The sequence below is a fragment of the Nothoprocta perdicaria genome, unplaced genomic scaffold, assembly GCF_003342845.1.
Source record: "Nothoprocta perdicaria isolate Ctin4 unplaced genomic scaffold, notPer1 scaffold_64, whole genome shotgun sequence".
Lineage (NCBI taxonomy): Eukaryota > Metazoa > Chordata > Aves > Tinamiformes > Tinamidae > Nothoprocta > Nothoprocta perdicaria.
Window position 1 is genome coordinate 1,648,523 of NW_020455910.1, and position 15,424 is coordinate 1,663,946.

Here is a 15,424-nt window from a genome sequence, read left to right on the forward strand (position 1 = left end):
TCTGAGCTGAGACTGTGGACAACAATGTCAGGATTTCTCCATCCTTCTCACTATCTGATGACAGTGAAAAAAAAAAAAAAAAAAAAAGATGGCCTATTAATATACATTTTTTACCAACTCCTTTGCTATGGAAGGATGAATAAAATAAGCTAATTAAGGTTAAAATGATGGGAAAAAGGTTTCAGGAAGTACTTTAAGAGGAGAAAATGAGAGAAGGAATCACCCCCCAGTATCAACCCAAAACTTCAGAATTTCAGAATATTTCAGAATATTTAAGGTTGGAAGGGACCTCTACAGATCATCTAGTCCAACCTTCCTGCTCAAGCAGGCACACCTAGAGCATGTGGCACAGGGTGGCATCCAGGCGGGTTTTGAAGACCTCCAGAGAAACTCCAGAGAAAACTTAAATTCAAATCCTAAAATGGCACTTTTACATCACCCCCCTCATGCGGGCCTCTCTTAATCTCTCCATAAAAGCAAAAAGGAAAACCTAACATGAGTGATTAAGTTAAAGATTTTGAGGGTGCAACAGGTATCCTTTGAGGGMGGAATATTCTCTGGTATGACTTACAGTAGCCCATTTACAACTACTAATGATAGCGTATAAACCTCCTGTGAGAGATACAGTGCTGGGCTGTGACACAAAGCTTATAGCACAGGAAAAGTAAAGAATACACAGAGACCATGGGAAATAAAACTGYGAGACGGGAAGCTCTATGGTAACAGCTTCGTTGTGCTGTGTTTCACTTAAGCAGTTATTTCATCATCCTCAGGCTCTCAAGGGCTGTGGCAGCTCGAGCCGTTTAATACTAAGTATATTATTTCATCCCATTGGAGTGCTCTGCCGTGTGCCCAGGAGCAGGCACGGCCCCAGCTGCAAGAATTTATTATCTAGACTGAAAAAACACAAGTGAGAAAGAAAAAAAAAAAAAAAGAAAAAAAAAAGAAAAAACAAAGAAAACCAGAGGAGCCACCTAAGCGAGAGAGGTGGAGGAACCAGCCTTTAGTTAGAGTAGGGTCGCCATTAGGCACGAGTCTTGGGGAGCTTTGCTTGGGGAGGGAGCTAGGGGCTGCTGGCACAGGGCTGGCTGGCAGACAGGCTCCGCTATACCGCCACGGGCGCCTCTCTATCGCGACAGGCGCCGCTGTATCGCGACGGGCACCGCTGCAGCGCGGCCGGCACGCGCGGAGGCGGCGGCCGCCCACGGGGCCGGGCGCTCTCTGTGCGCCCGCCCAGTCGCGGGCAGGGGCTGCCGTGTCCTCCGCGCCCGCCGTGCCCGCGCGAGGTGCGTGCTCGCTCCCCCGCCTCGTCCCGCCTTGTCCCGCGGGGTTCGGGGCCGGGACGGGGCGTCTCGCGTGGCCGTGGGGCCCGGCGTGGGCGCCGGGAGGGAGGGAAAGGGGAGGCGGCCGCGGCGCTGCGGCGGCCATAATGGTCAGTGCGTGCCGCCCGCTCGCCGTTAACGGCAGCTTGGGGGGAAACAACAGCAACAACAAAAAAGGAGAGGGAAAAAAAAGTGTTTTAAAAAAGGGCAGCACTAAGTGGCATCTGGCCCTGGCGCTTCGCTCGGCTGCGGGGGAGGGAATTGGAGGCCCCCTTGGTGGAGAAAGTCCCGGTGTTTGTGGCACCCCTCGYGGAACAGGGAGCCGGGGTGTCACGCGGCTCCCTGCTGCTCCATAGGGAATCCCTGTAGCCGGCGCGGGAATCGGCTAATTCCCCAAAGACTGCCTTTTTTATTCAGATTATGCAGATGARGGAAGTAGTCAAGAGGCAGTTCATATGTTTCTGTACATGTACACTCACACATATAAAAACATACAAAAGGTGGAAAAATGAGATATGAAATATATATAAAARAAGTGAGCCCTGTAGGTGAATTATGGTTTTTTATTTTTATTTTTTTAAGAAAGAAACTGAGGAGCCTTTTGAATTAAGAGARTATTTGTGTATCTAATGGTTGTGTGTCTGACAAGTTGCAAGTCACCTTTGAGGGGATGGAGGCTGGAGGGGGTGGATGGAGGAATCCAGGGGTTCAAAGCGTAACCCATAACCCCTGGATTTCTGTTTGCTGACTATTTGTTTCTTCCTTCAAGCTCCAGAATTCCTGGGAAGTGGCTTTTCCAAATGCCCCCTCGGCAGGGGTGACCACGCGATCAGCACCCGGGATCAGAGCCACGTTGCCCTTGTCTGGTAGGCCTTGGTTTGCAAAGTTCTGCATCTCTGTGGTTTTCACTTGGTGCAGAAATGGATGAATTTGTCCTGTTTCTGGACACTGGCCCGAATCTGCTTCCCCTTTTATATTAAAGCACTGTGAGAGTGTTTTAATCTCCATGGAAAGGKAGTGGGTGTGTGACTTTTTTCTTATAAAGCAACCTTGACATGACTGTAAAACAGCTTCCATGTGCGAGGATAGAAGGATTGCTTACGTATTTGTCCAGAGTGTGTCTATTTTAGCCGTCAGAGGTTCCTGAGTTTTGAGCAAGGATGATACAGGCTGCATAGGTTGGCTTGGATTTTGCCTTTTTTTTCTGCAAGCACAAAAGCTTTGCAAAAAGTTTTTCTCATGCTTAACTACTGTCATTCCTTAGAAATGACCTTTGTCTTGCCAGTTCGTTAAACTCTGACCTTGAMTAAAACCTGCCTCTTTCTCCCCTCATAAAACCCACATGAATGAATGACTAAATAAATAATAAAACCTACCATATCCATGGAATTTCTTAAATCTCTTCTTTCCTTGTAAGTTTTGACTAATTTCTTAAGATAAAGCCACTCTCGCATAGACAGTACCTCTGAGTCTTGTATTCAGCATTACTATACCCAAACCTCAGACTTTTTGCCGTAGTCTGTACAGATATACTTGGATCAGAGCCAGTGCAGCCTTGTAGATTCATACTAAGCCTTTGTCTTACCAAACCTTGTTTCTTGGTGTTTAAAATAGATAAAATTCTTTGGAATGGCAGAATAATAAGACACGAAGTCAGATAAGAACAGATTGCGAGTCTGGGTTGAGGAAAAACAACCTGGCATTGACCCTTGTTGGGAGACATCTGTCAGTGAAAGCTCATACAAATTCTTATTTGTTTTACAATATGGTTTTGCAAATGCTGTATGTATGCAGTGCCAAATCAGGAGTCAGCTTACTTGTTGATGTAATTGCACAAACTCATAATGCACATTGCATTAATTTCTTTATTCCTGCCATCGTATCATATAGATGTGATCATATAGGTATTCCTGCTATCATATCATATATGAAACTTTTTTGTTTTAAGATTGAAAACTTTCTCTTGTCATTTTTTCCTTTCTGGTTGTGGGAGGATGAAGATGAAGGATGGCAATACATCTAAGAGATAGCAGCTGCAGGGGAGAGATGTTTTGTTTTAAAAAGTACTTTGTGCATAGAAATGTATGAAATGATTACAATCTTGAAGCTCTACAATTCTTTCTCTTCTGCTTCGGCAGGAAATATGATCTGTGAAAAACTGCATTGCAGTAATCGTCACTTTTTTTTTTTTTTTTTTGCCAAATGCCTGCAATAATCTCAATGTAAAATGTAAATTATTTTCTTCAGTTTACCCTAAGTCCTTTCCGTGCTCACTTGGATGGTACTGTGAAACTTAGCTCCAATTTGTAACCTCCTAAATGCCAGTTACTTAATTAAGTCAATATTTCTGCGAGAATCTGTAGAGAATGTTCTGTTCTTTTTTTTTTGTTTTGTTTTGATTTTACAATAGAAAAGAAAATTATGTGTCAGCTTGAGAAAAAATGTTAGGCTTGTTATTCTGTAGTTTTAAAAATGGCACTTTGACTGCCTTGATTTCAAAAGGCAGCTTCTCATCCCCCCTCTTTCCCAATGGAGAGAAAGGACCAAGGATCCAATGATTTTTTTTTCTTTTAATACACACCACTGAGACACCCAGCTCATCTGGATTCCTTATTTCTAGTCTGGCATTATTAATACGAATATTTGCTCAGTGCCTTCCAAATCCAATTTACATATGTCTGTTTGAAGAGTTTTATCCACAGTGGCTGAGAAGAGGAAAAAAGAAAAGGGAAAATTYCCTTGGTGCTGTTGTTACCGAAGAGGGAAATAGAAGTATCTAAAGAACAGGCATTCAGATTTAAACACATCTGCAGGAAATTAAGCTCATACACTTTGAAAGAAGCATATTTGATTTACTGCATGTTTTCTTGCAGTTACTGCTTATGGTGTATGATCCTTTACTTGGAATTAGCAGTATTAAGTCTCCTGCTAGAAAGTTGTGTGTGAAAGGGGCGAGATCCCTGTTCTCTTCGTTCCAGTTCTGGCTTTCGTCGCGTCCGCATGCGCTGGTATCTCCTGTCTTTAACTTTTGCTTTCAGAGGAGCCACTTGACTGTGAGTTCAGCTAAGACAAGTGAGTCTAAAGTAGTTTTGTGTTTCAGGCAGCCCCACAAAATGGTCTTTTAAAATATTGTGTGTGTGGCAATAGACATTTGAGTAAAATGTGTTTTCAGGAGGCCCTAAAATGAGACCTGAGCTAGTACAGTCAGGTAGGAGARCATCCACTTTTACTTATTTATATATTTAGTAACCGTTGAAGACCAGAGCATGAATTTGATTTATCCGAAACAGATAAATCTCCTCTTACTCCCTTCAAATTTTGAGATGAGCACTTCCAATCCTGTTGCTTCCTATTGCTCTGGATCCCAGAGCTCACACTGTGGTTCTCTCGCCTCTAGTGCTCTCTCATACAAAACTTGGGTGTTCTTCCCTGCAAAAACACTTCTTGGGCTTTCACGTTGTAGAGATTCTGTATTGCTTTGGAAGCAAAAAGATTTGTAAGATTGATCATATTCTGCAATGGGCTATTAATATTTTCTATTATGACAACTAGATAAAGCAGAAGAGTACATTACTAATCTCAGGTAATATATTCAGTGCTGCAAAAAATTTACAGAGAAGACAGTTTCTCCCTCAGCGGTTGTTGTGAGACACCCCATATGGAAGACAAAGAGAACTTGATTCTGATTACTTGTTTGGTTGCCTTGAAACAGCTGTTAGGYAGGGAATCTCTGGAGGATATTCAGAAACAAACAGGCTTTAGGAATAGGCTGGTAATACTCAGTGSCTGGGCTCTGAATTACAGCCCTTGTCAGATTTGGGTGCAGCTGCTGCAGAGGTTACTTAGCACCCAAGGCACTCGCCCTGCCCCTTCCATAGAGGTTCTTACTTAGAGGTCACAAAGAGCAGAGTTGTCCCCTCTTAAGGACACAGCTCCGTGCCAGGGTAACCTCACCTAATTTGGGACTGCCATTTTCCGACCCTCATCTGAACAGTGTGTCCTCATTCTCTCCTTTGACACTAAATTACTGGGGCTGATGCTCAGGGTTTGTTTCTGCAAACAAGGAATGCTTTTCACTGGACTGATTCCCAGAACCAACTTGCTGTGTGTCCATAAGGGCAAGTTCTGGTACAAGTGAGTTGCCTTTGGAGGGCAAAACCTTAGTAGCTGTGACCTAGATGGGCTTAAGCCCCTACTGATCCCAACTTTCCTTTGCCTTTTTTTCAATAGACTATCAAAGACCACTGATTTTAATGTGCAAATATGCGTTGCAAGGGCTCTGATCCATGGGGTGGCCCTTTATTTTGGGCTTACCTATGATACTTGAAGAGAAGACTTGCAAAAAGAGTAGCAATGAGCAGGAATCTGTGTTTGGCCACTCTTCAGAGCGTTACCAAATGCAGAGAGCTGTGCTTGTTTCCTGGAAGCAGAACCCCAGGCAGCCAACACGTGGGAGGTAGTTAGTGTTGTCTGGAATACAGCACAACTGTGGTTATCAAAAAGCCTCTCTCTATCCAAGTACCACACATCCAGTATGGGATGATCACCTGGGGCTTTTGTCCGATTTTGGACTGCTTTGAACCCCTGGGCACTTCTGTTTTTACCTGGCAGGGAAGTGAACGTTTCCAGAAACCTGAGAGGAGAGAGTGTTGGAGGGCCTTGGCGTGAGCCAGGCTGCCCACGGGAACAAGTTCAAGGCTGGCTGAGCTGGGACTAATGATGGCTGGTTTGGGGTCTCGGTTGTTTTAGCAAACCTCAGAAGGAGCTCGTGAGGCTGGTAGAAGTTTGGAGAGTGGGGGCACCTTATGCAGTGGCCAAACATCTCTTCGAGTTYGCTACACTCATAGGGGATGAAAATAGTGTCTTCAGCCTCACATCTGAAGTTTGCTGTGACAGTGAGTTGTGTTGTTTCACTGGAAAAAGACACGCGGTCARAACAGTATGATTATCCTCCTGTGTTTACATGTGGCTGTATGTGAGCTGAAAATATGTTAAAGCAAGTCTCTTTTCCCTCGAGGGAAAGGCATTTCCCAGTGGTAAGTGTTTTTTCTGTTAACAGTCTGCTCTCTGCTCAAAGTCGGTCTGAATTTTTTGGCCCGGAATATTGATACCAAGTAAATATAATCCTATTGACACAAAAGCATGAGTTATTTTATGTTCTTAGGTGAGGTTGACTTCATGCTTTCTCTGGTCTCGAACTCAGTACAAAGAAAATGCTGATAGCTTTTTTTCCACCCCAGAAAGAGAACATCTCCCATTTGATGTTATTTGGACTTGTATCATTTGTGAGAATTGCTTTATGGCTTAAGCTTTTAGGTTGAAAGAAGTTGCTGCATATTTTAAGCTCTTTGATGAGTGTAAGGAGGAGTTACTGTTATCATTAGTGATATATTTTACGTATTTTTGGATCCAGATCATATGGTAAGTTTTATTTAAAGCAGAAGGATCAGAAAATCATACAAAGTGAATCCTGTTTTGGTGACCCTGAGGTTAAGTCAGGAAGTAATCCAAGAATTAAAACTATTTAGCCTGSTACGTGTGTCTTTGAAACTTAGCTGACATTTATGTGCTTATTTATTTTTAAAACAATGTTGTTCTCTAATGATTGCTCTCTCATCAGTGGGTTACATTAGGCTTTTTGTCAGACCCACTATCCTGTCTTTGCAGGTCCCGTGCGTTTACCAAAGCCTGAGCAGTTACCTTTTTTGGGCTGTAAGATTCAAATGGGCATTTTGCTTTCTAATTAATTTTTCACCTTCTAATTACTCACATGCTACCTCGTCTCCTTTGGCTTTTCTTCATTCTGGTGCTGGGAGACCTAGCACTTTCCATGTCTACTTTTCTGAGTGTATTGCTGTTAATGTTAAATGTAATTAGAAGCCTGTTTTCTGCAAATCCAGAACACAGATCCCAATAAAATAGGAATGGGAGCATGGGAAAGTTCTTTGGAAGAATGTTATATAAAAATAACTGTTGTGAGTTTATGRGTATGTGAGTTTATGGGTATGTAAAACAGATGCACCGTGGATAAATAATAATAGCTAGAGTGGGCATCTGTCTAATAAAACCCTCAAATCTGGACCAGCAGCCGTACGTAGGGCACTGCCCTAAGCCCAGCTTGCATCCTGGCCTGTCTTYTTAAGGTTTTTAAAGAAGATCTTAGGAGTGGCCAGAGTGTGAGCATGGGAGAGGTGCAATGAAAGTGCACAGGTTGCCACCCTGAAAGGGACCTGGCTTTACCAAGAGAGCAATGGGATTTGGGCTGCTTCTGAAYGATGGAGCAATTGTAATTTTATGTGGACGCTGCTCTGACCACTTGTCCCCGCTTGCAAACTTGTGTGAGTGATAAAAATCAAACCTAAAATTAAAGTACTTGATCTTCCAATGTTATGGCACTCGAGTACAGTATCTGCTTTTGTGTTGTCACATCCAAGACCCTTTTAAGAGTCTGGGTGAAACAAATGGTGCCTCGCAGAGTTTGGCAGCAAGGAAAAAGAGGATTTTAAAGGATGAAGCTCCATTTCTGTTTCTACTCTTGTGAGATTCAACAATAGTTGTGTTGAAAAGAGGTTGATTCATAATTTTTTAAACTAACCTCCTCTCATAAATTTTTTGGAAGGCTGTCTCCATTGTGGCTCTTGATATGTTTTGGCAGTTCTACTTCTTTCGTTTATTTGAAAGCTGCTGTTGGTATTTTYCTGTGTGTGCTGCCTGATGTCTCTTTAGTAGGTGTGTGTGTGCTTATATATATATATATATGAATATATATGGCATCTATTTTCACTGGGACAGTTATTGAGATAATATAACATAAAATGTTATTATATTCTTTTCTGTTCCTTTCAATTCCCTTTGACCTGTTTCTAAAGACTTTTCCTGAGGAAAATCTGTGAAATATGTGGTTCTGGAAATAGACTTCAAGTCCTTGGCAAAATCTTGTGACAGAATTCCGCAGGGTCACAGCTGGAAATGAGGGACCTGAAAACTATTGTGGACACATTCGGCTTTTAGCTTTATAGGTAATTCACTACATGAATATCTTACTAAACAGAAAAAGCAGTATATAATATGTGTTACTGTACTCAATTCAGTATTGTGATACAAATACATGGATTTTCAACATATACATTGCTAATACAACTACTTTTTTTCTGGTTATGTTTTTACATATAGAGAAATAAGGAGTCCTCTAAAGGAGGTTTTAGTCTCTAGATACCACTACGAACATCTGCTCAGGTTTAGGCTGTCACTTTCTGGCTGCTTCAGATAAGTTCGTGCCACTTTTCAGCCTTCTGCTTAGAAGGCAGATCCATCAAAAGGTATTAGAAGAAATTGTTCTGGTGTTATTCTTTGGTTTTGAGTGGAGTGTTCATCTTTTCCCATTGGAAAAAACAAAGGACTATGAGGTATTGTAGCTGGAAGTAGCAAGGTGCATGTTTGAGAACTTAGTGTCAAAAGGGAGCTTTAGATTTTGCACTGGTGAGAAATGGAAATTTTATGCTTCCGTGTACCTAGTTCCTTCCTCCATCCTAAAATTTTGTCTACAAAGAAGTCAGTATTTACTGCTAAGCTGCAGTGCAGGCTGCTTCACAGCTCACCTGCACACCGAGTCTTTGGAGCCCCTGCCTAAGAATTCTGCATGGAAACGTGGCAGCTGTGTTAGTGTGGGAGCAAAAATAAACTGAGAACAGGCGTTTTCAGATATTTATTAGCAGCATACCAGATGTAGTAATTATTTACATTTATAACTGTTTTGCTAGTCTCTATAAAAAAAAGACTTGAATGCATCTTTAAATGCTCACTTTGGAAAGTAGAATTGCATGACGCAGAAAAATAGGAATTGTCTAAGCCAGCCTCCCCAGTGTCAGCATTTGTCATCATCCTCCCTATGCAGCTGACATGTTTGTTCTTTATTGTGCTCTTTGGAGTTTATTTTGGTTTTGGTTTTGTTTCTTTTTCACTTTGATTTCCAGTTGCTTTTCTGTGTCTGTACTGCTGTTTGCCTGACTGCAGTGAGCCTTTAATTGGTACCTGTTGTGAGAGGCGGCAGGCAGGAGCTGGTCGTAGCCAAGCTAATTGGGATGTATTTCATGGGATAACGTGGAGATGCCGCTTCTAGTCCCCTCTCGTCTAATCATTTCTCTGTTTTGTCTGTCTGTAGTTGTAAAATCCTAATGGCAGTGCTTGTCTCTATGTGTTTGTGCAGGGACTCTAGCACTGAGCACCTTAATCTTAGCTGAGACTGCRGCATGGGGTGCTATTGAAAAACAAAATAAAAAAATCTGAAATTATAGACGTATTCCCTAATAAATAACTTTTTTGTACTGCAATGGCAAACTATTTCATAACTTTTGTCTCTTAGAATGACCGTTGAAGTTAACTCCAGAACCAGAACCTGTCCATCCATGCATGGTAGCCAGGATCAGAGCAGACAAATGTCTGCTGCGTGGCCACGTGGGGCTGTGTTGGGGAGCAGCTTTGGCAAAGAGATGGTCTTGAAGTTGTCCTCAGCATTAGAAAGAGGCCTGGTTACATGTGCCTWTTTCCTCAAATTACGACAGTCTACGATGTCCATAGGTGAGATTTTCAGCTCTCTTAATTTTTAGTAGAACCAAGAGGGTCCCATCCCCAGCAAATTGGGTCTATGGCACCTATTACGCAATTAGTGACTCAAGGCACATTTGTTGGTGCTTCATTTTGGGAAAAAAATATTTAGAATTTTCTCAGATTTCATTGTTGCCAGGAGGCACTCAAAGGGTTTGTATTTTCCGTGGAAATTTTGAAGCAACATAAAACCTATAGGGGTTTTATAGGACTGAGCAGCCTTGTGCACAAACGCTGCTTGGAGGCCCTCTGCGAGAGGCCCGCGTGTGCCAGGCACTTGGCCTTGGGACAGCCTGGGACAGTGACAGCCAGGGATGGTGACAGCCATGTACAGGCTGCTGTTGAAGCCCCTACAGGTTGGCTCATTTTATAACCAAATGTGATCAGCTGGTCTTTTAGTAAATGTTCAGAAACAAAACAACTGGCCTCAGAATTGCAGGAATAATTTATGTGTAAATCCAGGATATAAGAGGTAGAATATGTTTTCAAAAAGAAATATAGCTTAGGGTGATATTTCGGTGTTGGACCTTATGTGCTATTTTTTTCTTCCGTACTCCTCAGTTTGTTTGTGTTGGTCCATTCATTCTTTTCCATAGACTAATTCATCTTCTCAGACAAGAAAATATAAAAGAGGTTGTGAGAAAAGTTTTCTGTGCCKTCCCAGAAAGCACTGTGTCCCAGTAAAACAGGGTTATTCCTCTCCTGCAGGAATGGCTGACAGACTAATACATCATTTTGAAGAGTTTATATTTAAATTAACAGTGATTTTAATGAAAAGCCASAGGATATATGTCTATCCCAAGGCCTTTTACAATTTAGAAAGTTTCCCTGAGTTAAGAGGTCGCTACTTTCTAGGCTTAGATTGAGATTGAGAGTGTCTGCGTGTATCTGTTTGTTTCATAAACCAGTTGCTCCTGTGTCTGATTGCAACCCGTGTATTGTTTTTCACAAGCAAAAAGAACTGCASACTTGAAGGAAGTGTCACCTAAAGTTGGACATGAAAATAACAGAGAAAATAATTGCATCCTTATTCTGTTATATTTTCATTTATTGTGCAAAATCATCCTTTCTTTCCCCCTCCGAGTTGTCTTTTAAAGCCAGCAGCTGGCATCAGCTCTGTGCTTTGGCATCATTGTACCTCGAGCAGCACCGTGTACTTCTGTGCTATTSTTTCCCAGCTGTCTTCTTTCCACTGAATGTTTCTGTTCTATTTAGTTACTCTCGTCTAAAATTCCCACTGAATTCCTGTCTTTTGCCTCTGACATGAAATGATAATGTGCTCCCTTCTGAGCGCTGTTTGTATTTTGAATGCTCGTGAAGAATAATTTCAGCTGCTTTGTGGGCTACGCCTTGCTCTGTGGTAATGTCCTTTTTTAAAATCTGTCTGTCTTGGGGGTTGCAGCTTCTCAGTGAAGTTGCAGAGCAATCTAYGGAGTTACGGTGCATGGGTTATGGTGCGATTCTTTGGGCTAATGTCAGCTGTTTTAGCAACAGCTGCAGAGTAAGATTCTATCAAAGAATAGCTATTAATAATCTAGAAGTTGCAGTTGAAAGAGTTAAGAGCGATTCCTTTTACTCCTTCCTTTCTGGGTTAGGCTATAGGACTTCCACGGTGTAGTACTCTGTCTTTTGTAAGTATAAGTTTTGTTTTTTTTCCAAATGCGGAACCACATTTGCCGTGTCTTTAAGCGTATTTACACTTTTTTCTGTTCTAATTCTTAGTCTTATTAAGCATTTCAGTCCTCTGATGTCCATGTCAGTTGCTATCACTACTCACATCTTGCAGATGTTTTCAAGAATTTGAGGACAGATCACAGMATCACAGGATGGTTGAGGTTGGAAGGGACCTCTAGAGATCATCCAGTCCAACCCCCTGCTCCAGCAGGGACACCCAGAGCACGGGGCACAGGGCGGCATCCAGGCGGGTTTGGAGACCTCCAGAGAAGGAGACTCCACARCCTCCCTGGGCAGCCTGTGCCAGGGCTCTGKCACCCTCACAGTGAAGAAGTTCYTCCTCACCTGGAGATGGAACTGCCTGKGTTTCAGTTTGTACCCATTACGTCTTGTCCTCTCACTGGGCACCATCGAGAAGAGTTTGGTCCCTTCCTCCCTACATTCCTCCCCTYAGATATTTRTACACATTGATCAGATCTCCTCTCAGTCTTGTCTTCTCTAGGCTAAACAGGCCCAGTTCTGGATTTAAGATTTTCTTTGGAGCTTTTAGTCTGTGTATGGCAAGACATTATTTTATTCAAATTCTTGTATTCATGTTTTGAATATTTTACCTCACTTGTGAATGAAACCTCCCAAATAAGAAATCCTGACAATTCTGGAGAGCAGTCTTTGAGAAATGTCCGCTTTCCTGCTTCACTTTTTAAGATTTTGAAGCCTTTTTATCATTTTATCTTTCTATAGTGGAACCCTCTGACTTTATTTTTAGGCAGAAATCTCCTCCCCATTTTGCAAGTCCACCTGACCTTCCAGCCATCCTGCTCTCCAGCTGTCACAACAAACTTTCTTTCAGATGCTATTAAATGTATCAGACATCACTCTGCAGCAAGTGAGTTTGTTACCCTAAGGCTTTTCAGTCTATTCTAATATTATCAAAAAGCACTGTGTGATTTCAAGGTTTCCCACATTCCTTGGAGGGAAATGGGCCATGGTACATGGTTAGGAAACTGATAGATACTTCACAGATTTAGCAGATCTTTAGCAGTTAAGTGGTTATTATCTTGAATTGATTGGTTTTTTTCCCTCATTTCCCACAACCACGACTCTTTTGAACTGTCTCTGTCCTTTTGTCTGTGTTTTCAGTTGGGATTTGGGGAAAACTTTGCTACGTGAGATCAGAAGAGTTGTTCTAGCTTTATCTTGCTTCTCTTGCCTCTGCCCTTCTTTCAGTATCCTGATTGCTGATTTGTGTTTTCAACGGGGTCTTTTTTATGCTCTGGCTCTTGCTCAAAGTATTAAAATATGTTATAGTGTAATGATGTTAATGACGGTGAAGGGAATTAACTTGTTCCAAATCAGATATACTGAAGYTGTTTTATACAGAGACACCACAAAAGATCAAGATCCCTATGATCATCCTCCTTAGCTCATCCTCTTTAGCATCAATCAGAAAAGACAGTGGTTGACTSCAAACAAATGAATCAGACAATAGCCTTAAAGTAGCTGCTTTTTTATTGTTTAATGCAATAAAACAATATTCAATGTTCACCACCATGGGAAGACACACTGTGCTGTGCATTTCCTTCTCTTGCACTGCTCATGGAGCTGGAGACACATTCCATGCCCACACTTTCTCTTTTTGTTCTATCCACTGCTGACCTTTCTCCCCTAATCTTTTGAATCCTCTCAGCTTCTGTTTATATGTTCTGTTCATGATCTGAAGTTTTTCATTTTCCCCAGTTTCTCAACTTTGCCAACTATCTTTTGCTTTTTTTCCCCCTGGTAATTTTCAGGGAAAAAATAATCTCTCTCTCTCTGGTGGGTATATTCAGACCACAAGCTTCTTTCTGTATGGAGCCCCAGGTAGTGATTTGTCTGGGCGACTCCTCCACCTGAATCTAAAAAAAAAAAGAGCTTTTTTTTTTTTTTTTTTACATTACTCACTTTTACCTTTATCTTCCTAGTGGACAGTGGAGTTCCTGTGGTTCCTACTCTGGCAAGCTAGAAGCCAACTTTAATTTAAAAAAATTAAAAGCCTTAAAGTTGGCAGTGGTTAAGGAGATGCCTGAGTCCAGCTGAAGTCTCTGGAAAGACTGCACTGGCCTGGCATAAATGTGCAGTGTATAACGTGGGCATGGCTTTCAGTTCTGCTCAAAACTGCAAGAAGAGCAAGGGTTGCTCCCATTCTTTGCTTAATACCCCAGTGATTAGAGGTTCCTTTGAAGAAGTGAGAGATGGAAGTTGTAGGTTTTACATGGTCTTGAAAACTTCACTTCCTAGGAGAACAACCTAAATAGGAGGCTGCAGGCAAGACTGGAATGGGACTGTTCTTCACCCTTCCCAAGCATGCAGGATTTACAGAGTCAGAGAGAGAACATAAAGCAGGGAGCTTAACCGTAGCCTGCTAACGAGCATCCTGCCCTGGCACGGAAAGGGGAGTCCTGGGGCCTAAAGCAGAAACTTCAGGAAGTGGTTACGGATCTTGTGCTAAAGAGTCATGCAGTCAGATGCATTAGTAAGGCCAGGAGAAAGGAATGCACTTCTTCCTATTTCTGTGCTTTGAACTTTTACTGAGAACGTTAAATAGTAATTAAACATATTGAACATCCGTGGCCGTCCAGTTAATTGCTGAGCTTGGCTGACACAGTGGTGCTCAATGCAAAGTGTGACTGCTGGAGTGGGCCAGGATCAGCGCTCTGTGTCCCAGCTGCTTCTTGGGGATGACAAACTTGCTGCTGCAGAGGCTGAGAGAACAGATGTGCTCTCTGAAAGAGGAGAGGAGTGGATCCTGTATTGCAGTCCAGGAGGGTATGACATTGCTTTTGCTGGCAGGGGAATATTCCTAAATGCTACTCTTAGCATTAGGGGACGGCCAGGTTATGTCGAGCTGCTCAGGGAAGCACAACTAATCCCAGTCCCCTTCTTGTGCCCTTGGGACTGGTGGGAATCCAGTGATTCTCACAGGGCATTGGCAGGTCGTTAGGGAAGTGTTGGCTGTGAAGGGAGTGTCTTGCACACAGGAAAACTGTGCAGACGTGCCTGATGTGGTTGAAATTCACACAGAATCACAGGATGGTTGAGGTTGGAAGGGACCTCTGGAGATAATCCAGTCCAACCTTCCCGCYCCAGCAGGCACACCTACAGCACGGGGCACAGGGCGGCATCCAGGCGGGTTTGGAGACCTCCAGAGAAGGAGACTCCACAGYCTCCCTGGGCAGCCTGTGCCAGGGCTCTGGCACCCTCACCTAGAAATGTTGCTCTTAAATGCAGCTGCTCCTCTTGGGCAGCCTTTGAGGTGACACTGCTGCTTGTTTTGAATGAGCCCAGGAGAAGCAAAGGAAGCATTTTTTASTTCAGGGGAGTGGTATCTGTGCTTTCATTTGTGCATTGAAAAATAAAATGTAGTAAACTGGTAGCTGGGGACTATTTGAGATTGTAAGTGCTAATTAAAAAATCCCCTCTCTCTTTTCCTTACAGCTCCTGCTGAGTGCATCAGCTTTGTCAGGTACAGTTTGCAAACCCTTAAACAAAGAAAAGCCCAGGCCTTTAAATCTTGCAACTAACTCTGTAAATCCTGGTCTTGCTCCACTCAGCAAGAGTTTGTCTCATGACAGAAGTCAGATTAGCTCATTTCCCTATTTGTGGATGATAACCCTGGCAAAAAATCTGGGAAAAAACATGGATGTCCTGAGAAAATGATGCCTCTAGCAGAGGATGTCGATGAGTATGTAATTAACTGGTCCAAAGGGAAGAAACATGGGGAGCTTAGGAAGAAAAACACAGCAATATATAGTGTGTAATATAAGCACAAGCARTAACTCAGTCTG

General features: G+C 42.6%; 1 protein-coding gene across 1 annotated transcript in view; it reads left to right on the forward strand.

Annotated features, from left to right (window-relative positions):
* Window positions 1–1,251: 1,251 nt before the first annotated feature.
* The window catches only part of CPQ (carboxypeptidase Q), a 138,389-nt gene continuing 124,216 nt past the window's right edge, over window positions 1,252–15,424 (forward strand). Inside the window, exons 1-2 of the mRNA XM_026050041.1 lie at window positions 1,252–1,286; window positions 2,092–2,188. The gene's annotated coding sequence lies outside the window, so the exon portion shown is untranslated. The remainder of the gene's footprint in view (window positions 1,287–2,091; window positions 2,189–15,424) is intronic.